The sequence below is a fragment of the Leptopilina heterotoma genome, unplaced genomic scaffold (genome assembly GCF_015476425.1).
Source record: "Leptopilina heterotoma isolate Lh14 unplaced genomic scaffold, ASM1547642v1 Lhet_278, whole genome shotgun sequence".
NCBI classification, from domain to species: Eukaryota; Metazoa; Arthropoda; class Insecta; order Hymenoptera; family Figitidae; genus Leptopilina; species Leptopilina heterotoma.
In genome coordinates, this window is record NW_025110986.1 from 2,209,608 (window position 1) to 2,234,869 (window position 25,262).

The 25,262-nt window shown below is 25.6% G+C and overlaps 1 protein-coding gene across 2 annotated transcripts in view; it reads left to right on the plus strand.

Moving 5' to 3' along the window:
• Positions 1–25,262, plus strand: part of LOC122504061 (tensin-3-like) — a 566,797-nt gene that overhangs the window by 283,511 nt on the left and 258,024 nt on the right. The gene's annotated exons all lie outside the window — the stretch shown is intronic.

The following is a 25,262-nucleotide window of genomic DNA, read 5'->3' on the forward strand; positions in this document are numbered from 1 at the left end:
GAAGAACGTACTATTATAAAATTATTACTTAGATGGGCTACATTGAACCAGCGTCAACAGTGAATCACTTTAATTTTCTGAAAAATGACTGAGTAAAATTTTTTTTTATTCAATATATAAGTTAGTTTTACCGCAACAGACAATGTCCAAAAATTTCCGGCACGTAGGTTTATTATTTACAAAGAAACAATAAAAAAACTATTTTTAACGTATAAAACAAAAAATTTTGTGGAAATATAATGAAGTTTTTTTATTGAAATAGAAAGTTTTGAAAATGAGTAAACTTTTGATTTATTTCGCTTAGGGTGTCAACTTCAATATTCCGATGTGATAAAGAATTTTAAGTCTTATACTTAAATTTATTATAAACAATTTTTGTTGCGAATGTCATGTAAATACAGTGAGTGCGGCATCATTGAACCACCCGAAAAAAAAGAATTTTCAATTTTAAGAGTTGTAAAGTTGTCTGCTCTACTAATTAGTAAGAAAAATACTAAAAGACATGCTTTCATAACAATTGTCAACAAGATAAACTTAAACTGTCACTTCTGCTATGAAATCTGACATTGAAATATATTAATATCCTATATTAACAAATAATAACTATTTAACAAGAATTTTCTATTTTTGTGAGTGGAAAATAAGAATTTTTACAATGTGTAAGTGGAAATATTATTTTCGAAGTAAGTTGTAGTGTTTTATTACACGGAAAAACTTTTTTCAAGAGTTATTTAGAAACTTATTCAAGAACTCAGGATATGGAAAAGAAACAAAAAATGCTACAAAACCGTAGATTGAAGTATTATTTTAAGCTGTTCGGGGATAACTGTAGTAAATTTCTGGACTACTTGTTGAATTTGCTTGAAAAAGTCTTGAACTGGTTTAAGAATTGAAAAATGTGAAATTAAAAAAAAAAACTTGCTCGCGTGAGTAGTCGAACTTGAGACCTCGAGATTTTAAGAAAGATCTCTCCACCTTATGCCACTCGGCTGTGGACGCGTTACGATATTATAGCTTTAGATCATATTTGAAGCGCTTAAAGCCATCAGGCGCTGTATACCTATTGGTTACTCTACGTCTTCTTTCTTAAATAATTCGAGACTTTTTCAGCGCGCAGTCACTGAAGTATTCAGTCGCAGCGTCAAGAACAATTATTTACAAGCCATTAGAAAAACACCTGAAAATTCTTTAATGAATATTGAACTTTTCTAAAAAAAGTTCTTTTTTTTCCATATCCTGAGTTCTTGAATAAGTTTCGTAATAACTCTTGAAAATAGTATATTGTGCACCTAGGGAGGAAAATAGTGATTTTCCCGAGGGTGAAGTTTGTAGTTCGAGACATAGCGAGCGTACGAGCCGAAGGCGAGTGCGAGCGAAGTCAATAAGAACTGCAAACTTCACCCTCGGGAAAATCACTATTTTCCTCCCTAGGTGCACATACTATTTTTTCTAACACACGTAAACGAAAGTACAAATCTGCAATTATTTAACGGAATTTTTTGAAATAAATACTATTAATTTTATAATGTTAATTTATTACTAGATTATTAGAAACAAATATTCACAATACTGATTATATTGAGATTAGAATGTTTGACAATTAAAAATAATTAATAATAATATATACATTTAACCACAATTATAATAATTATTATTGTTGTAATATTTATTTAAAATCCATTATTAATTAAAAAAACAATATGATATGTACATATTTAAGCTTAAAAAATATATAGCTCTTTTTATATTTTGCATTTATTAAAAAAAATTACAAATTATTATAGCAGCAGGAAGAAAATATTACTTTCTCTCCCCATGACATCCCACCCCGGGGAGGGAAAGTAACATTCTCTCCCTGCCTCCGGGAAAGACGTACTTTCCACCCTCTTTATAGGTGAGAAATGATGTACTTTCTGTGCGTGTGTTAGAAAAAAGTTTTTCCGTGTAGAGGTGGTTCAATGTAGATACAGATCCTTCAAAATAAGAAAAGTGTAACTGGTTAGAAAAAAATTAAATTTCATTATTTAATCATAATAATTTGTGCTTGTCACGTGTGTATTAACTAAAGGAATATTTCAGTTTTATTTTGATACAAAACCTGATCAAAATTTGTAAAATTTAATTAGTTCTTGGACTTTAGAAAAAACCCGGTTCAATGTAGCCTACTCTCCCCTATAGAAATTATTCAATAAATAATTTTACTGAAATATTTCTAAATTACTTGAACTTTAAATTTACAATATTCATAAATAGATAAACTCAATTCGCGCTGTATGAAAGTAACACCACCATATTTCCAACAATAGCTTGTTAGGTATAATGTCGTAATTTTTGTAAGGTACAGTAGCTGATCATTTTTTTGCAAGAGTTTCAATTGTCTTTGCACTTTTTGTGTACTAATGCCTCTTGTGCTCAACCGCAACAATTCACGAATTTGCGACACTTTTGGTCGAGAAGTTCATGCTAGTTGCATTAAAACATCCACCAGCTACTTCACATGTCCAAATTGTAACCATAACTGAAGTGAAACTTTTTTTTCTTTAATTTAAAATCATCAGTTTTTTCTCTTTTTGTTATTTTTCATCATTTCTAGTAGTTTTAATAAATGATTTTAATATCTACATAATGTTTTAGTAGAATACACCAATCCGCCACCATACCTTACAACTTTCGAAAATAAAAAAAATAAAAAAAAAAAAAATCTAAAAAAAATTTCACTGCATTTAAATTTTATCAACCGCTTCTGACAGAAATATGCTGAATAGATATCAGCAACTGCCTGCTTTTGAAATTTTTAAAAATATTGATTTGAGAGAGAGAGAGAGATGCAAAAAACAAAGTGTTCGCCACCATACCTTACACTCCCGTATTAAGTGCTAACAAATATCTAAAGAGTTTGAATTTAAAAATACTAATACTTTCTGCATTTGTTATTGAACTAGGAAGAGAGTTCCAAAATGTTACAGCAGTGACAATAAAAGAATTTCTATATTGTTCAGTTTTACAAACGCCTACAGAACGACTTGAAAATTAGGAGCACTCGCATTTACCTGGACCACCTGTCTAATGAGTTTTCTCGCCAGTGGAGAGGGAAACTGTAAAAAACCTCTCCTGAGTACAACCGGTTTATCGACAGTCGAGTTCTAATGGTGTGTACCGGACAATAATCGACGGTGCACATCATTATACCTCGACGTCAAACCTCCCGCTCAGATTATCTCACGTGCCGGAAAAATAAGCCAAATGGGCGCGAACCAAGTATCTTTGGTCCTAACACGTCCGCCAAGCGAGGCATCTATTCGACTGAGCACACAGAAAACCTTAACTCATTTTTGTTGCAACTCAAAATGAGCCCATGTTAAACGCCATATAACGTGGCGCCACCTACGAGGTTCATTTTTGTTGCGTTTCAAATTGAGTAGCATAGGCTACTCAATTCGAAACCATGTTTTTTCAGTGAGCTAATCTGTAGGTTTTTATAAAAGAATTCAATTATTTAAAAAAAAATGTTTATAAAATTATACGCAAATATTTAATTATTTTCATAAATAATAAAAATTTCACAAGAATTCAATTATTTACAAATTTTTTATAAACTTCTTAGCAATAATTCAATTATTTTCATAAATAATAACAATTTTAATCGAATTCCTCGAAAAATGTAATTATTCTTCAAAATTTAATTAACGTTCAACAAAAGAATTCAATTATTTAAAAATTTGGTGATAAAATTCTTTATAAGAATTTAATTTTAAGAAAAATTTAATTATTTAATAAATTATTTATTTTTATATTTAACTAATTGAATTCTCGTAGAATTTGCTAATAAAAATAATTGTAAAAATGATTTTTAGTTTAAATTTTGGATAATAATTGAATATTAAAAATTTAAAAGGATTAGAGTGCATGAATTTTTCGAAATAATTGAATAATTTAGAAAAGGTTTCAAATTAAAATCTTTGAAAATTTGCATTCTTCATACTTTTAACTGGCAATTCTGCACTGAGAGACCTTTGGGTCAGCAGCAGACTTTCGATAGGCTGCTACTGACCATTTTGGAGGAAAGCTACAGGACTATATTTTTGGGTTGCTGCGGTACATGAAGGAGTATAAGGAGAAGTATGTATATGTTTCCCTATTGACTGTACTTGACTGCGTAAAATCGCCATGCACGAAAATTGGCATACCGGAAATTTGTTCACTGATATTAGCGCCCCTACAGGAGAAAATATATACCCTCCATGCTGTCCATGATAAAAGTTTTGTTTACGTAGTTTTTTGGTTATGTACCAATAAGTTGATAATAACAATAAAATAATAGTTATATGAATTGTTTTATAAAAAATTGCATGTCTAGTTATAAAGCAAATAAAAATGCTTCTGAAAAAAGTGTTTTTTCAAAGCACCGAGAATGATAAGTTTATTTAATATACTATTTTGTAAGGGTAAAAGTTTTTATACTTTTACCAACAGACATTTATGAATTTAATGCAAAGAATTTTTGGTTGTTTATTTGAAGTCCTTTCTATTTATATAACGTATAAAACAATTTAATTCTGTTCATCTATTTTACAATACAACACTCAGAGGATCCTCTAACCTTAAATATCAATCAGCTGTCAAAGATAAAAATACTTAAAATGTAAAATTGCACTTATTTCTCCCGTTTGGCGGCGCTGTTATCAGTGAACATGAGGCTATTACTTTTCGCGTGCCTGTCGATTTTACTGCAGAGAAGTACAGTCAATATCAGGAAATTTTCCCATTGGAGATATGTCTCCTTATACTCCTTCATGCTGCGGTACAATCCAAAAGTTGTTCAGCTGCAAACCAAAGGCGGCATCCCCACTACTTCAATGAGCTGCTTACCAACATTTTGGATTGTCACGCACCCAAAATTGTACCGCAGCTCACCAAAACCATAGTGTAGCTGCTATCGCATACGTTGTTCTGCTACGGTCCAAAAGGTCTCTCAGTGTGTAGAATTAATTTTTTTTTAGAAAGTTTAATTGAATTTTTTTTGAAATTAGTATATTTTTTTATTTCCTATAATATATATATACATATTTAATTCAGGAACCTCCGAATAATCGAAATTTGGTTAAATTGAATTTTAAACAAATGGATTTGAAAATTATTAAAAATAGTTGATTTAGAGAAGAATTTTAGTTAAAAATTCTAGAAAAGAATAATTGAAAGGATGAAGATAATTTTTAAGAAGTTACAGTATAACAATATTCTTAAACTATATTTATGAAGATACTTCATCATTGTTACGTCAAAACAATATAACAACCATCCCTTGTAACTTGAATAATAATAATCATATTAAAAAAGGAAAAGATGTAACAAAAAAATGCGATAGGACGAACTGTGCACTGCAAAAATAGGTGTCTTTTTTGATATCTTAAAATAAGATGTAAGATGGAAAAATGGTATCATACATCTTAAAATAAGATGTTTTCTAAAGCATCTTACTGATATTTAAGATGCTTTATACGTTTTAGCAGTGATGAAGATATTTCTTCCATATTAGAAAAGTAAGATACTTTTGTAAGTTCTTTAAAGTATCTTAAATTAAGATGTTTCTGTTGCAATAAGATGTTTAGCGATAAGTTACTTGAGAATCATAAGATGCGCCATAAGTGTAAGTTACTAAATACTAAGATACATAAAGTGTTTTCCATAAGAGCTCATAGTTAACCTCAAAACTTTTTGCCCCAAAAATACACAGAAAATGTGTACGAAGATACTTTTAACATCTTAAATTAAGATGTTTCAAGTGACTAAAAAGTGTCAACCAAAACATCTTAGAAATGACTACCAAAACATCTTAAATTAAAATACTTCTTTTTGCAGTGTGTATATAAACTTAATTGTAACAATTGTTCAGTTTGCTATATTGACGAGTCTAAAAGAATGATTAAAAAAAGAATAACGGAACACATGAAGTCAAAAACAAATGTAATTTTCCAACATAAGAATAGTTTTAAACATGATTTTGACTATGATAAATTTCAAATTCTCGACAATGAACTAGTGTGGCAAAAGAGATTGATTTCTGAAATGATTCATATTAACTTGCAAAAGAAATCGCTTAATAGAAAAGATAACACTAACAATCTAAATCAACATTATAAAACTTTTTTAAAAAAATTCAAATTTTAATTGTCAGAAATCAATACTCGATCTCCGTGTCAAGTGTGTGTGTATTCATTGACACTTATTGATTGTATTTCTTCGATGATTGACACCTTTGTTTTATAATAAGTTCACTGACCCTTGATTTCGTACTTTTATACATTTATATTTATAATATTTGTCAACTTAAGCCGGTTGTGTTGATCGCACAAAATCTAAATTAATTTGCGGTAAACTTTTCTTTCATTAATTTATGTTTCTATAATATGTTATATTCTAATTTGTGTAATAATATTTTTAATTTTAATAAACATTTTCAGTTTTCTGATGAGGACAGCAGGGATGTCGAAACGTTAAATTGAGTTTTTTATTTTTTAATATTTGACTTGGAGGATTGATAAATTTCTTGAAAAAAAAATATATTCTTAAACTATAAAATAATGATTTTTTAACCTATCACAAAAATGGCGCTTTCTGATAGCGGATGACAGGGAGGAAAGTCATTCATTTCTTCGACCGTATAAAAATGGCGGTCGTGTTCTCCCATGGACAAGAAAATCAGCTGTTTATATGCGTTTTTCTTGCCCATGTGAGAAAACGGCCTCCATTTTCATACAAGTCGAATAAGTGAATGACTTTTACTCCCTGTCGTCTGCTATCTGAATTCGACACTTTTGTGCCTTTAGAATAAACCTCTTAGTTGAATCAATAACTAAGTAGAGGGGGAATCCACTACCTTTACAATTTCTTTGCCCGAAGGACACGTGAGTTAAAGTTTTAAAAACTAATCTTTTAAAATTAAATTTCTAAATTCTACTTTAACAAACTGGTGGCAGCGGTGGGATTCTTTCTCTTTATTCTTGGGAAATAGAAGATAGCAAAAAAAATCCAGAAAATACTAATAACTAAAAAAAAAATTTTTTTTAAAAATATTTTGATTATACACACAGGGTTACACTATACACATTAACACAAAAGGTTAATATATTTTATGAGATATAAATATTTACATATGTTCATATGCATTGAAAATTCTATTTTATAAAATTGTCTATCTGTTTCTTCACAGGAGAAAAATATATTAAATTTAAAAAGTGCGGTAAAAGAGATTTTTTTTGTTCGCTAATGTCGAACACAGGGAACAGTAACTACCCTTGCAACGGCAAGCTCTGGTTTCTTTAACAAACCGCGCCCAATTCCTTGACTTATCCTTGCCGGAAGTGTGTAGCCACTTGGGCAAGTGAAGGGATTAAAAAAAAACCGAAAAAAACTATCGCGTAAAACAACAATTTAAAATAAAAATTACCTTATTCGGTTAAATAAAAGCTTTTACTAAAAAAGAATATAAGTACTATACATTTTTTTTATGTTCAAAATAAAAAAAACGAAAATATAAGGGCATAATAGAAAGAAAATCACGAGTAAATTTTATTTAAAAAAATTATTATTTTAATATAAGTAATATAAATTGAGAGAAAAAAAAGAAACCTGAGAAGCAAAATTAAAATTCAACGAAAATCAAGAAAAGAAGCCTCCTTCTTAAAGAGCAACAATGAAGATAAAATTCGGGAAATGACAAAAATTATTTGCGAAATTAATTAAATTTATTTTTATGAGTAAATAAAAAGAATAATTGGAAATAAAATATAAAGAGACAATGTGCTAAATTAGATAGGTATACGAACTCGGTTACGCGACACTGTGTCAGGTTACACTTCAGGTGTGTAGGTCAGTAGGAAGTAGACATCAAAAGAAATGCTTATATAGACAATTAAAAAAAACTCATTTACTTCTTTATTATTTAAATGAATATATACTTTTTTATTGTTTCTTTTTCAATAAAATTCATATTTGACAAATAACAAATAAAATTTTAACGAAATTAAAAAACCTAAAATTACAAATTGAATAAAAATCCTAGTTAAAACGCATAGAAAAATGGAGGAAAATTCAGTATTTTATTGAACTTCGAAAATTAAGAAAACTTAGGCATTTTATTTAAAATTTTATAGCACAAAAAAAATTTTGCAGATCATGACTTTAGTGAAATCAGTCTACGAAATAGAAGAATGAAAAGTAACATATTAAAAATAAACCTTCATCAGTTGGTAGAACAATAAATAAATCATACTGAATTAACAGAAATACGCAAACAGAGGATTAACGTTTAAAAAAAATGTCGGAAGTAAACCGTGGAGAAGACTCTCGGATAGTCAATCAAAGATTAAATCTTGCATTGTCTTTAGCACTATTCGAAAAACAATTAAAATTTTTTGATGGATACAACATACCAGTTGAAGAATTCATAGAACAAATAACATTTGTAGCGTCACAAATACCAAGTACTTGTGAAGCCCTTATAATAACAATTATACTAGATAAATTAGAAGGTACCGCAAAAGCTAGCACTGTTGGCATCCAATTTAAAATTTTGATAGACTTATTAGATCATCTAAAAGAAAATTTTTCTCCAAATGTTCTATTCGACGACTCCTCTCCCTCTAACTACGATTTTTCGAGAACAAATTACAATGCCATTGATCATTATAAAACGTATGAACCAAGGAATCAGCGACAAAAATGGGGTCAACAACATAGAAGAAAAAATAGAGGCTACAATAAATTTAACAATCAGAATAGGAACAAGAGTTTCAGAGAAAATGGACAAAACAGGGACTTGCATTCGCAGGATTATGGAAGAGAAAACTTTTATGACTATGATCAGAATTTTGACGAGTTTAATATCGAATACAGAAATTCACAACACAAATTTAGAAACAGATACAAAAGCTACAAGGACGTCCAGGATGGTTACAGTAGAGATGATCATAGAGACCACAGATATGACAACTACGAAGAGACTTCTATGAGCTTAAACGGAATATTTTATAATATTTATCATTCAATGTGTTTGCAGAACTCGCTCACAAACCAAACTCTTTTAGAGGACGAAAAACAACTAAAATATGGTGTTTCACCTTCCGCAAATGATCCACAGCTCGCAACAGAAAAAGAAGAATCAAGCAACAAGAAAGCTATTCAAAATGAAAAAAAGTCTCTAGAGGAAAAACAAACAGCAGTGTATATGAATCCTATTATAGATACTTTGGACGATGAAGAAGATATCAGCCTCAATGAAGAATTTCCAAATAAGAAAATGGTGGACTCAACTAGAAGATTCGATTTGTCATTAGCGAAAAATCAAACTCATGTTTGTGACAGCAAAGTGTTCGAAGGAGAGAAAGAGAATAAAAAGGAATCTTTACAAAAGCAAAATTCGGAAAGAAGCAACAATATAATCGAATCAGAAGAAATGAGTGAATTGAAGAATTATAGTTGTCATGATGACGAAATTTCACAGCAAGAAAATAATATTTCAAAATCTAAAATTAGTCAGGAACTAATCGAGACAAAACCGGATCAAGAAATAAGTGAAAGAACAATGGAAGAAGAAGAACGTCAAGAACATTTTTGCGAAAAAATTTTACTCAAAACAAATAAGGAACAGAAAATAAGAAATAAAACAGATATACATAACTTAAAAATGAAAGCAGACACTATAAACACAGAAATAAAAAAGAAGGTAATATTATTAAACACCACAACTCAGCAAAAATTGTCTACTACGAAAATTCTGCCAATCACACGGGAAAATAATTTGGTGAAGTTAAAATCAAAAAGAAAACTTCGCACTTTACAAATACGGACAATATTACGAAAATTAGTTGAAGAAAAAGGTGTTCATCTAGTTAAAGAACAAGAAGTTAACCTCAAAGAAAATTCGAAACGCAAGTCAAATACGCCTCACCTTGAAGAAATCGAAAAATTACAGGATAAAACGTGGAGGAAATTCGTAACAAAAGTTAACTCGGAAAGGTTAGGAATAGGTTAGACGTATGTAAAATGAAGCAGGAGACAGAAATAATAACAGTGAAAGCACAAAATATCTTCAACGATTTTTTCGGGTAAAATAGTTAATTTACTCGCACTTTACAAGTTTCAAAGACTTAACTGTAATATATATTGTTACGATCCTAATTATTATAATTTCCCTAATGTTTCCCGATTTTATTTTAAAATTAATTAAAATAGGGACGGGGTAGTAAATAACAAGAAATTACTTTAGTTGAACAAATGTATGTGTATTTTATGAAATAAGATAAAATTGATGAAAATAAGAGATGGACACAGGGTTTCTAATGTGAGTCTTAGAGTGGTTGATTGTTTACCTTGGGACAAAGGGTGATGCTAGACGTTCAGGTATAATGGCACTGGTCCTTTAATGGTTGACTAATTGGATGCAGTATTGTGTCTCGAGAAACAGGAACACTCTTTTCAAATGGCAAATTTGACTTCCAGATCGACTTTCCAAAATGCACTTTTGAAATATACGTAGAGTAAAGGACAACTACTGAAACTGGGTTTAGGGCACTGTGTCGTGAAGAACCACTTGTTATAGATAAAATTTTAAGACTGACTTGTGCAGAGCACCACTTCTCAATTTGAGACTTATAATATTGATGACTACATTTTCTTGACTGCTTTTCTAGACTGAGCTGCTGTTGATGGTCTGGCTCTTCTTATACCCAAATTTCCCTGTGTATTTGAAGAAACTGTTCATTTTGCCATGTATTTGAAGAATCGTTCCACTTTGCCATGCATTTGAAGAATCGTTCCATTTTGCCATGCATTTGAAGAATCGTTTCATTTTACCATGCATTTGAAAAACCCTTTGTTATAGGAACACTTGTAGTGACTCATCATTAGATCGCACGTGTACATTCTCTTATTACTCATATTATTTTATAATTTTGTTATTAATTGTTACAATTTGTTAATTAAAATTGTTTAATTTTGTTGTTAATTATAATTATTTAAATTTGTTATTATTTGTTATTACAATTTTGTTGTTGTTGATATTTGTTATATTTAACTATTTATTACATTTTGTTATTATTTGCTAATATTTATTATTACAATTTATTATTGTTTACGTTTATTATTACAAGTTATTATTGTTTATGTTTATTATTGTTTATTATTATTTCTTAAAGATTGTTGTTAAGATTGTTATATTTAACTTATGTATTACAATTATTGTTTATGTTTATTATTACAATTTATTATTGATTATTATTAATATTTATAGTTATTATTTATAATAATATGTAAATAACAATTTTGTTATTAACTTTTATTATGATTATTACTATTATTATTAATTATTATTAATATTATTAATTAACATAATTATTATTATTAATTATTAAGATTAATTATTATTCTACATATTATTATTGAAAATAGGTTACGGTGACGTAACACCTCCCCCTTCGAAAATTTGGAAATTGGAAAATGAAATTGATCAATTTCCAAATTCAAACTTGTTTTAAAAACTTATTAGAATCGACGGGTTATGTTACTTATTACAATGTTTTGGATTAATTTTAGAAATTACAATTAGTGAATTTAATTATTATTTATAATTTAAAATTATTTAGACATTTGATATGAGTAAAATTTTGTTGATTAATTTTTCTGAATAGAATCGACGGGTTATGTTACTTGTTACAATGTTTTGGATTAATTTTAGAAATTACAATTAGTGAATTTAACTATTATACATCATTTGAAAGTAGTTAGACATTTGAGATCATCTTTTTATTATTGAAATCATATTTCTGAAATCATATTTTTGATTTAATCGTATTAACATTATTTTCGCTAATTTTTTTTTTTTTTTTTTTTGTTTGTTTTGTAATTTCTCAATGTTAATTTTAATGTAATTTTTGTCTTGTTCAACAGAACAAGTGTCAATTGTTTAAAGATTTAGATTAGATTTAGATTTTTTTATTTTAGTTCATGCTTTTTCTGTTATTTACTAAAAATTTTTTTTTCTTTTTTACTTGTACTTATACAATATTTGACTCTTTATAATATTTAAAATTTGCATGTGCAACTAAAAGAAAATTTTATTTGACTTGACTAAGTTGCTTATATAAAAATATGTTTAATTGTTTGTATTGATAACAAGGTATTGAGTTCTATATTTTATATATGTAGATATACTAGTTTTTATTGAATTTAGAAAATGAAAGAATTGAATATAATTTGTATATATTATATTGATGTTTTGAGATAATAGGTATTGTAAATGAAAAATATAATTTGTTTTTTAAAAATAATGTAAAGTTGTTTTGAATGCAATTTTTAAGATTTTCTTATTGTATAGATTTTAGTAATGTAGGATGCCATTGGTTATTGTTAGAATGTGTTATGATGTTTATTAGAGTTTGTGTATAGAAAATATATTGATATATAGGTTTTCTTAATTCTTTTATCTATAATTTTACGAATGATTCATAATTCTTTTTATATTGACTTGGAAAATCATAAAACAAATTTGTATAATTTTTTATTGTTCCATTAATGCGAGTTATGCTAATAATTTCATTAGAGAATTCTATCGGAAAAAATATTTATATCTTTTTGTATCCAAAATGACATTGGATTCAAATAGTTTTTTTTTTTTTTTTTTAATAATTTCTTGAAATATTTCGTTTATTTTCATCGTTATTATTGATGTTATCAAAAAGGTTTTCAATTTATATTAAAGTTTTTTTGTAATTTAAATTCTTTACTTTTTATTTGTTCTGTAATGTGATCATTTGAGCATTCATTTGTGCACTGTGTTTTTATTTCTTTAAAAAAATTTATTAATAACCTTCCAAATTCTAATATACCATTTATATTTACATAGATGTTTTTGTTAGTTGGAAAGATGACTGATTCAAAAAGAATATTGGGATTATTAGGTAGAAATATTTGTGTATATGATTGTGATGGTTTGAGAAGTATGGTGTAAAATATAATATAAAAATAATAAACCTTATCCATATATATCATGCTGGTTTCTTGGTTATCTATAAGAAAAGAAAAGAAAGAGACAGAACAAAAATTAATTAATACTTCTTTCTTGGAGATTGGCATGCAAATGTAAGTGGTATGGTGTTAGATCGCTATAACAGAAAAATTTATATTAGTTTTGATTCTTTAAATTATTATTTTTTTTTAATATGGTTTAAAATGAAATAAAGCTAAATTATTTCATTCTTTTTTATGGTTTTGTTGTCTAGAATATTTTTTGTTTGTTACACTGATTCTTCTGCCAAGAAGAAATCACTATTTCTTTTTAATTCAAAAAAAAATTTAATTCTTGTTGTTTTTAGTTTTTTTTTAAGTCGATTGATATATACTACTTGGTTTCTTGTTTATTTATATATATTATTTTATTTAAATTTTTTTTTTTTAGTAAATTTACTTTTGGAAATTTATTCTCTACTGGGGGGTGGTTCTGGAGGCGGTCGATCTATATTGTCTAATGATTGAGCCTTTTTGATTAATTGCATATATTTTTCTTTAGTGGGATATTTTGTACATCCATTACATGTAACAAATTTAAAAAATGAATTTTTATTATCTAGAGGATCTTCGTTGACTGAAACAAAATAGGTTAAATTGTCTTTGCGCATTGGTGATTGGTCTCTACAGTTTATAATATATTTTTCTTGTTTCATATTTGAATTATCGCTATCTTCTTCTTCAGATGATTCTTCATAATTGGAGGTTTCGTAGCCTTGATCAATTTCTTCGTGTTTTTTCAATTTTGATTTTTGTTTAACACACTTAGAATCTGAATCAATTTCGTCAATATAAACTTTATTATAAAATTTCTTGTGTGTATTTCCTTCTTGAATTTCTTGATTCTTCTTTTCTTGCATTTTTTGAGTCTGCCTTTCCTGTAGTCCTTGAGTCTTCTTTTCTAATGTTTCATTTTTGTTTTGTTTCTTGTCCCCTTGTATTATTTCTTGATTCCTTTTAATAATATTGCAAGTTTCACTACTTGCACTAAAATTTTTTCGTATATAATGTATATATTCTTTTTCCTCAATTTTTTCTTGCACACATTTAATTATATTTTCTTGAGTTTCTTGAATTATATTAACTTTTTCTTCTTTTACTCCTTGTACTTTTTCTTCAATAATGTTCTAAAAAGGATTTCTGGATAAAGCGTTGACTTTGGTTTCACTTGCTTTGTTAAAATTAGTTACTGGTTCATCTTTGTTAATTACTTCTTGCGATAAATTTTGTCCTGAAGCCTCTGTTTTTAGTATAATTGGTTGGGAGAAGTCTAGTATTTTTAAAGGTTGCTCCTCACGAAGTTTGTTTATGAATGTATTAAAAGCCGTTTGCTGTTCATCAGTCCAAAAAAAGGGTACATCCTTTTTTATAGGTTCATTTAAATGGTTTGCGATGTTTGAAAATGTGCGGTTATTGTTATTATCCCATATCTTATCTTTACAATTAGTGGAAATATGTCCTAATTTTTTGCAATAATTACAAGTTATTTGAGTTCTATCTGCGAAGCTTGTTGTAGTGTTAGTTCGTGGTTCTTTAGAAAAATGTTGTTGTTGGTTTTGGAAAAAATTTTGTTGTTGATTTTGCGAAAAAATTTGATGTTGATTTTGCCTTTGATCTTGAAACGGAGTGTAGAATTGATTTTGTGGTACCTTCCTAAATTTATTTTGTCTTCGATTTTGTTGTGGATTTCTATAATAATTTTGACGTTGAAATTCATTAAACATTGGATTTTGGTAGTTGAATCGATTTTGATTTGAAAAATTTTGTCGTGGGTCTGGATAGAAAAAGTTTTCTTGTCTTGATCTTGATATTTTATTAAGTTGAAAACAGTTTGTTGCAAAATGACCCTTTTTTCCACAGACTAAACAATTTATTACATTATCTTGAACAATATTAATTTTTGTTGTTTTAGCAAAATCTTTATTTGTATTATGCTCACTTTTACGTAGTTCACGGTATGATGATAATCTTCTTTCAATTTCTATTGCTTTATTAACTTTCGCTTGAAAAGTATCAGCTGTTCCAATTCGTATTTCAATTTCTGGTGTAAGTCCTCGCGAAAAACAATCGATAGTTGCTTTATCTAAACTTGTTTTAAATGCTTCGTCTACTCTATTTTCATTATTAATAATATGTGCGTCTAATATTCTTTCTGATGCTTCTGCAATTCTTGATCCGTAAGAAATTACATTTTCGTGTTCCCACATATACATTGCTCCTAACTCTCCTTGTAACTGACATACAGATTTTACTGGCGCGTAAATTTGTTTTAATCTTTCTGTTAATTGTTTTATTGTATTAAAATTATTTCCTATTATAATTCTTCTTGCTTCACCCGAAATTCGACTTCTAATTAATTTAACTAAATTTGTTTCTACTTGTGCAACGTCAGGAAGCATAGATTTTGCTTCTAAACAACTTTCAATAAAAATTGACAATGGTAAATTTTTTCCATCAAACATAGGTATTATTTCTAAAGCATCACGTAATGAGACTTGTTGATTACTTGGTAGAGCCATGTTATTTTTTTAAATTGTTATTATTTTCAGTACTTTTAAAAGAGTTATTGTCAATTAAAAAAAATGTCATAATATTAATTTGATAATCTTGTTTTTGTAAAAAAAAAATTTATAGTTAAAAAAAAAAAATTTGTTTTTATAAAATTTGAATATTTTCTGGAAAATGACTATTAGTAATGTATAGGCAATTTATTTCTATTTGCTTTGCATAGCATGTGTGTTTATTATTCTTTAATGAATAGGAATTATTTCGATAAAAATATCTATATCACTTTCGTTTGACAATTGGAATATGGACAGATATAAGAATGTTTAAATATGTAAATTTGAACTTATGCAGATATGTTCAGAGTAAATATTATAATGCAGTGAATATTATAAAATTAAGTGTGACAAATTTGTGTGAGTAATAAAATAACAATTTATAATTATATATTTTGCTGAAATTTTATTATATTTTTGTTAATAAACCATATAATTTATTATTTATTTGATTTTTATTATTATTTGTTATTATTTTTATTATTATTAATTTTATTTGTTATTTTTATTTATTATTAATTTATTTAATTTTTATTTATTATTTTACTTAATTTGAAATTATTAAAATGTAAAAATTTATAAAATTTTCGGATTATTATTGTTTTTAATAATTTATTATTACATGAATTAATTAATTCTGTTATATAAAAAAAATTTACTAAAAAGGGTGAAAATTTATAAAAATGTTACAAAATGTTAATATTAATTAATTTTATTTTTATTTAATTTTAAATTATTATCAGAATTAAACAATTTTAGACAAAAAAAAATGTAAAAATTTATAAAATATTACAAATTGGTATTTTTTATTTTATTTATTTATGATTATTTATTAATTTATTTAATTATAAACTATTATCAGAATTATATAATTTTGGATTAAAAATTTAGAAATTTATAAAAATATTGCAAATTATTATTATTTATTTAGTTATTATTTATTAATTTTATTTATTTATTTATATTTTATTTTTTTATTTAAATTATTATCAGAATTGTATAATTTTGTATTGGGAAATGTAAAAGATTTTAAAATATTACAAATTATTATTATTTATTTTTATTTATTGTCTTTATTAATTTATTATTATTTTAATTTTAAATTAGTATGTGAATTATTTAATTCGGTTTTAAATTTTTTTAGTTCAAAAATGAAAAATTTGAAAAATGTTAAAAAAATTGTTATTATTATTATTATTTATTTATTATTATTTATTTATTTTAAATTTAAATTATTTAATTCTGTTTTATAATAAAATTTTTGTCAGAAATGAAGAATTTGAAAAAAATGTTAAAAATTGTTATTATTATTATTATTGTTAATTAATTTTATTATTATTTATTTATTTTAATTTTTAGATTAGAATATGAATTATTTTAATTCTGTTTTAATTTTAAGTCAAAAAAATGAAAATTTGAAAAATGTTATTAATTTTATTATTATTATTATTATTTATTAACATATTATTATTTATTAATTTTGTTTAATTTTTAGATTGGTGTAAAAATTCTTTAATTTGTTTAATTTTTAAGTCTCGAAATGAAGATTTGAAAAAAAAGTTATAAATTTTATTATTGTTATTGTTTATTAATTTATTATTATTTATTAACTTTAATTTTTGTTTAATTTTTCAAATTAGTACATAATTTATTTAATTGGTTTAATTTTTAAGTCAAAATAAAATTTTGAAAAAGTGTTATAAATTTTTATTATTATTATTGTTTATTAATTTTTTATTATTTATAAATTTTTATTTTCGTTTGATTTTTAGATTGGTATATAAATTATTCAATTCTATTTAATTTTTGTATCAATAATGTGAGAATTTGAAAATTGTTATAAATTTGTATTATTATTAATGTTTATTAATTTATTATTATTTATTTTATTTTATTCTCTTAATTTTTAATTACTATTTAAATTATTTAATTCTGTTTAATTTTTTAAGTTAAAAATGTGAAAATTGGAAAAAATGTTATGAATTTTTATTATTATTAATGTTTATTAATTTATTATTATTTATTTATTTTATTTTTGTTTAATTTTTAATAAATATGTAAATTATTTAATTCTGTTTAAATTTTTAGTTAAAAATGTTAAAAATTTGAAAAATGTTATGAATTTTTATTATTATTAATGTTTATTGATTTATTATTATTTATTTTATTTTTGTTTAATTTTTAATAAGTATGCGGATTGTTTAATTCTGTTTAAATTTTTAGTTAAAAATGTGAAATTGAAAAATGTTATGATTTTTTATTATTATTAATGTTTATTAATTTTTTATTATTTATTTATTTATTCTGGTTTAATTTTAAGTTATTATAGGGTTTATTTAATTCTGTATCAATTTTTTAATGAAAAGTAAAATTTGTTATAATCATTATTTATTTATTATTATTATTTAAAATATTTATTATTGTTATGAATTAATTTTTGTTTAAATACCAAATGTAAAATTTGTAAGAATTGTGAAATTTGCAAAAAAAATTTGATATTATTATTGACTTATTTATGTTTATTTAATTTTTATATGAATTATTTGTTTGAAAATGAAAATATTATAATTTGTTATTATTATTATTCTTGTTTATTCACGTAAAATTCTTTCTTGTATTTACTAATTTATGACAAAAAATTAGTTGGGTGATTATTTTTTAAAAAATACTTCTTCCGTATTTATTAATTTATGACGGCTAATTAATTAAAAGTGCTCTTTAATTTTTAATTCACGACGGTTAATGCATAAAAAATAATTAAGATATTTACTCAAACTAAATGATTCTTGAATTTACAAATTTCACGACGGTTTATTTACCAAAAATAATTATTAAATATTTATTCAAACTAAACTACTCTTGCAATTACCAATTCACGACGGTTAATGCACCATTGAAAAATGAGACATAAAATGCTAAAAAATTCTTGCTTACTACAAAAAAAATATAAGTTTTTTTAATACATTTAATAATGCCTCGAATACTAACACATTAAAGAAATATAAGTCTAGTAAATGCTTCTAATGGAATAGCAAATTTAATAAAGTGGGATATGCTGTAATAATAAATTAAAATTATGGTAATGAATGAAAATATTAAAATGTCAAACAAAACATATTTTTAACAAATTTCAAAAATGAAATAAAAAAAATTCTAACCTTTTAATTTACTAATAAAACAGCAACTGCACATAATTTTATTATTATTAACCAAATTAACTAAATCCATAAACGAATAGTATTTCAAAAATAAAAGTACTGCAATGATTTAAAATAAATAATAGTATTCGTTGAAATACCTAAAAAATTAAGTTTCATTGATGCTCTTGTCAAATTATATTGAATTTCAGATTAAAATACGCTTTAAATACTTCTAGAATCTGCGACTATTTTTCTTATAACTCCTTAAAAATACATGATGCACTAAATAATATTAAAGGGAATGCTTTAAAGTTCGAGCACAAATGAAACTGTTGTAACACCAATAACACTAATATAAATTAACAAAGTTAACACCCTTAAATTATAAATATGAATAAAAATACACTTTGAAAAGATTAAATAAAAAGAAAAATTTATCTTAGAAAACGTAAAGCCATTTTTAATGTTTTTTTTTCTAAAAAAAACAAAAAAACATGAATCAATGGAAACATAAATATTGAAAGGCAAATTCTTAAAAATATTTTAAACAGCCATTTTTGATTAAAAGTGCCGTTTATTTCTTCTTTTTTTTAAAAAAAAAAGTTAAAGTATGATAAACAGCATTTTTTGTAAAAGAAAATCTAAAACGAAATGTTTTGTCTTACATTTTCTTCGTCAAAAAAAAAAGATAACTTATTCAATTTACACTATTTCTAAAATGAACTTATAAATAAATTTTTAAAAGTTGAAAAATTTCAATACAAAGCACTATATTTAAATGCTGTAAATAAAATTTTAAAACGGATAAGCATAATAAATAATTTAAAAAGTTTTGCTTTATCAAAACTATTTGACCAGAATTCCTATTAGTAATGATATTAAAAAAAAAATCAGAATGTTCCGTTCTTCTATAAATTCTCAATATTGTTTACCAATTTCTAATTGATACTGCACAAAAATGTAATAAGGAAACAGAGTTAAACTAATACAATTTAACATTTTTTTCCTTAAATTTTGTACGTCTTTTAAAAGAACTACAAAATATTCACAAAATTTTATAGTTAAAAAGACATTTTTTTAAATAAAAATCTATTCTCGCTACCACATATTAAAATAATTTAATGATATAAAGAAAAAAAACATTTTACTACAATTCAAAAAAAATATTTTAAATAGAATTTTTTCAAGAAAAGTATAAAAATCCACAATATTTCAACCTATGAAAGTATTTTTTTGCAAAAATAAAATTTTATCTTATTATTGTGTAATAAAAATATTCTGCAACCTATGTAAAATTATTTCATAACGGCATTAAGAAAAATTGAAATGATAAATAAATTCGACAATCTTCGTTAAAAAAAAAGTTTATAATTATAAATTTCTAGCAAAAACAATTTGTTATGATAAATTCAAATTTTAATACTATGAAATTATGTTTATTCAAATCAATAAAAGTAAAAATATTTAATGTATTCTTCGTTTGAAATTAATAGCACCCTAAATAAATGGTATACTAAAATTAGCTATAGGTTTTATAATTTACAATATACATTTAAAAATAAGGATCAATTAGAAAATACTTGAAATAATAAACGTTGTCACTCAAATTTTATAAAAAAGTGAAATGGAAATTTAGAAAAATTACATATCTTGAAATAAACGAATGCCTAGATTGGTAAAAATGCAATTAAAATATAAACCATTAAAATTCTGTTTTTTTTAGTAATATAATTAAAAAGACATGATTAAGAAAAAAAATAAAGCAGTTTTTTTTACCACTCTAGACCTTAAAATACTTAAAAATGTGTCAAAATAAATACAAAAATAATATGCAAATCAACAAAAATATTAAAAATATATTTTTTTTATATAAATAATAAAATTAATCATGCCTAATTAAAAGGGGGGCATGACAACAGAATTGTCGTCACAATTTTTTTTCTTCTCTTTTCGAAAATAAAAAAAAAATTTTTTATTATGACAGTCACATATAAACGTGACAATAAAACTTAGGTAGTCATGGTTACGTTAATTCATATGATACTAGTGAAAGACGATGTCAGCGTTTAAAGTCATATTCGACAAAATTCTTTTAAAATTGTATAATTATACTAAATCACAATGACTAGTATAACCATTTTTATCAACGATAAAATAAAAACATTGTAGAAAAAACAATTTAATCAAAGAACTTAGGCATACGGCATGTTAAATCGCATTTCATTTTTAACATGTTCTATAAATGAAAAAATATTAAAATTTGTAAGGCTAGTTTTTAAGAAAGATTAACATAATCACTCTTCAACATAAACTTTTGTAAAAAAAAATAACCAGGAAACGATTTTTTGTAAAACTCAAACGAGTTATATCTACAAATTTTAAAAGAGGATTTTCGATAACGCATTCATAGCAGCTGACAAGGGACGTCAGCCTAATAAAAGGGGGGCATTTGTTACGGCCGAACTCCGTAACTTTTCATATTGTTAATACCTTTTTTAATTATATTTAAACTAAAATTACATGCAACAATTACACGCAACATGAGATTTTGTTAAACATCACAAAAACATTTACACAAAATACAACCCTTTGTAATTTCACAAAAGGGGCATTCGTCTTTTTGAATATTTAAATCTAAAGTATTTTAATCGGATAAAAATCTAATTTTATATAAATAATAGATTTAATGGAATTTGACATTCCTTTAAGTTTCACAATTTAAAGTAAAAAACCTAAGAATAAAACACGGTATTTCTTAATAAATTCCTTTCTTGGACAAACAGTTTATTGACCCTTTTGAGGAATAGTTAGAAAATATGAAAAGTAAATTGCTCAATATAAGGAGTGGTGCATCTAAGTCACTGAACTCGGATCGCGCCACTGCCTAAATCTGCAAGCTTGCAGAATTGGCTTGGCAACAGTCAAGTGCAATAAACTTAACATACGATTTCCCCACTAAATCGTCTTTCAATAAAATTGATTGACACTGGGAAATCTGGGCAGTTTAAGCCAGGCCGTTGTAGCCGGCAGTTAGCCCGGGCAGTTTGGGCCCGCAGTTTAGTCCAGGTCGTAGTCACCTGTAGTTGTAGCCGGCAGTTTTGGCCAGGCAATTCTAAGTCCGGCAATCGGCCGTGTTCAATTAAATTTTGTAATCCCTGAGCAAGGGATTTCCTTAGAAGTTAACGGGTTTAATAAAAAGTTTGATCAGAAAAGTGAATTTGAATTGAGAATAAAAATATAAAGAAATAAAAAGTAAAGAAAGGTTGAATTTAAAAGTTATATTGAGAATAATAAAAGTGACAAGTGAAAAAGTAAAATAATTAAAAGAAAATATAGAAAATAAAGTCTTTATTTTGTGCAATAAAAGGAATATTAAGGTTCAAGACGAAATATCAATCTAGTGAACCTAGATTGGGTATTTCTTTAGTTTTTCGGAGATACAACGCGAAATTTACGAAGTCAGAACGTGTCATTGGATTAATATTTCAAGGAGATCGAATTACTGAGTAGTGAGTATAAAAGACTTACACCACATAACACACACTACAAGTTCATTCACACATATATAAAGTACTTTCTTTACACACATAAAAATTAGATTACTTGTATTAGGGACTTTTTGGGTAAAATATATAATTCATGGTTTACATCTTAATTTGGCATTTTAATTTAAACATCCTAATTAATTTTCCTATCTTCTCATTTTTCTTAAGAGTAGGGTTCTCAACCTCTTAGTTGAATCAATAACTAAGTAGAGAGGGAATCCACTACCTTTACAATTTCTTTGCCCGAAGGACACGTGAGTTAAAGTTTTAAAAACTAATCATCTAAAATTAAATTTCTAAATCCTACTTTAACAATACAATAAAAGAATTTTGTAAATAAATGTAACAGAACATATTTTTTAGTAAAATTTTTTCCTTTATTTTCTAAAAATTCAAAAAATTTCATTTTTAATTAATATTTTTAATAGACAACTTTCAATAAAAAACTTTCGGATATTTTCGCATAAAATACATGTTTTGTCCTTTTTTGAAAATTTTTACATGGCTGGGGCTTAATGTTAAATTCTATTTCTAGCCTACTAAAACTATTTTCTGATAGGTGTTAAGTAGTAGATAAGTTAAAGTATACGTAAACAAGTAATTCAGTTAATAAAAGATCTGTGTGTATTTATCAAAAGCTTTAAAACAGTTATAAAAATAAATTAAAATTTCAAAAGAAAATTGTTGGTTCATTTCACGTGAACGGTTTTGTTTTTTGACAGAGTACTTGACTAATGTCAAATAAATAATTTTTAAACAAATAAACCCAAAAAACAAAAAATGTAAAAAACATTTTTAACAGCATGTAAAAATACATTTAACATTTCGCCCCAGGGTGCATTTTTGGCTTTAACAACAAATATTTCCGTTCGAAAGATAATGAATTTTAACTGTTTTGACAGTTTAACCTTTCGCCCCAATCTCCCCTATGTAAATTTTTTTATGAAAATTGACAATTTTTCTAATTTCTTAATTTCTAATATTATTTTTTATTATAAATCGTAAAAAACTACCTGCATATTTTTGATTTGTCAAAGAATATTTAAAAAAAAGCAAATACTAACTTCAAACTGCGGACAGAATGAATGAAAGACAGAATTATCAGATTATTATTATAGTTAATTTCTTTTTTTTATTATTAATATATAAAATGGCGATTTATTTAATAAATTTTTAATTTTTAGCAAATCCTGTATGCAACTCGATCTCTCTTTCGAAACTGTTTTCCGTATAGTGAAAAATCTGAGCCTGATCCGGATTTTCTCTAGTGATGATGGTCATCCCTCGCGCTATACGCAAATCCAGTAGTTACGTTATCATGGGATGGCCACCATTATTCCGGTGTATTAGGCAAGAATTTAATATAACCTGCCAATATGTTTGCAGAAGCGTCATCCGTATCGTTATGATGGAAATACGAAAAAGCGTCTTTATCACTAAATCAAAAAAAAATCAAAATAACCTAAACGCTAGTCTGACTATTAAAAAAACATTTTTAAACAAGATAGGTAAATGAATCATTGGCTACAAATAATTAAAATAATAATAAAATGAAGATGATTGACAAAAAATGTAGTAATGAAATAATATTAATTATTTATTATTCACTTAATTATAATAAATATTATCAAAGTTTGTAGAAAACAAAATAAACAAGAATGGATTATATAAAAAGATTAAAATAAAAGAGAAATATTTCTATTTTATCGCAAATTGAGTGTTTTCTCATATTTGCATTTCGAATCTTTGACTTATATATAAGAGAAGAAGCAGAAGAAGAAGAAAAAAACAAGATCTTGAAATGCAAGATTTATACTTTATAAAATCTGGAACAGGAAAAGTAAATGAAATAAAAACAAGGGTAAGTGGACTGTAAAAATGAGGAATACTCCAACAATGATCATCCTCACAAAGTACCGACATTACATCCGTTTTCATCGTCCTTCGACAAAAGCCATTCTTTGTCTTACAATAATTACTGCTGCAATACTCTCAGTCGATCTTTCATTCGCCTCAGCAGTTTTTAAGACAATGAGTTTCCTTCGTGAAATCAGAATTCCTTCTACATTTTTCTGTTAATTTTGCTACTTCCACTGGTTTCGTTTATTTATATACATCACTAATATTATTACTCCCCCGTAGAGAAATAACACAAATATAAAAATGTATAAAATTCCATTCACAAGACTTCTGTCATTAAAATCAGTCATAAAAAAAACGAAATTTAAATTCTTTTTAATTACTTTATACATGCGCTGAGAACAATTTTTTTAATCCAAAAATATGTAGCCAACCAAAAAAAAAAATTAGAATTCAACATATTTTATAATTGAATTATTAATTTTATTGAATCAAACTTATTATGAACTATGCTTCTAATATTCAATTATCTAAAACTTTAATAGAAATTAATTTTTAAATCAATTTTTATTAGAAAATTCTGCGAGAATTCAATTATTTAAATACCTACAAAAATAAATAATTTATTAAATAATTGACTGTTTTGCAAAATTAAATTCTCCGGGAACTAATACGTCCCATGCGAGCCTTGAGTGGCACTTTTGAATGCTTTTATGTGAACCCTCGAATCGGAACGTCTCAAGCCCCGATGCGAAACGTGGAACGTCCCGAAGCGCGATTACGCAGAACTTGAAGTTTTTTCCACCAGTCTGTTGTTCTCTCACATGCGAGAACAATGTTTGACTGGATTCGGGGCGTCTCAGCACCAGATTCGAAACAACTCAAACGCGACAAGCAGAGTAGCACATAGCGACGTCTAGCGGGAACTATTATAAAAAAACTATTATAAAAAAAGTTTTAAAAAAATACTGATTTTACAGAAAAATTAAAATTAATTTTTAATTTTCAAGGTCAAAAAAATTTTTTTCTTTAAAAACTAACATAGCCATTGAAAAGTACACATAAAAACCTTTCCAAAACATATTTTGCGAAAT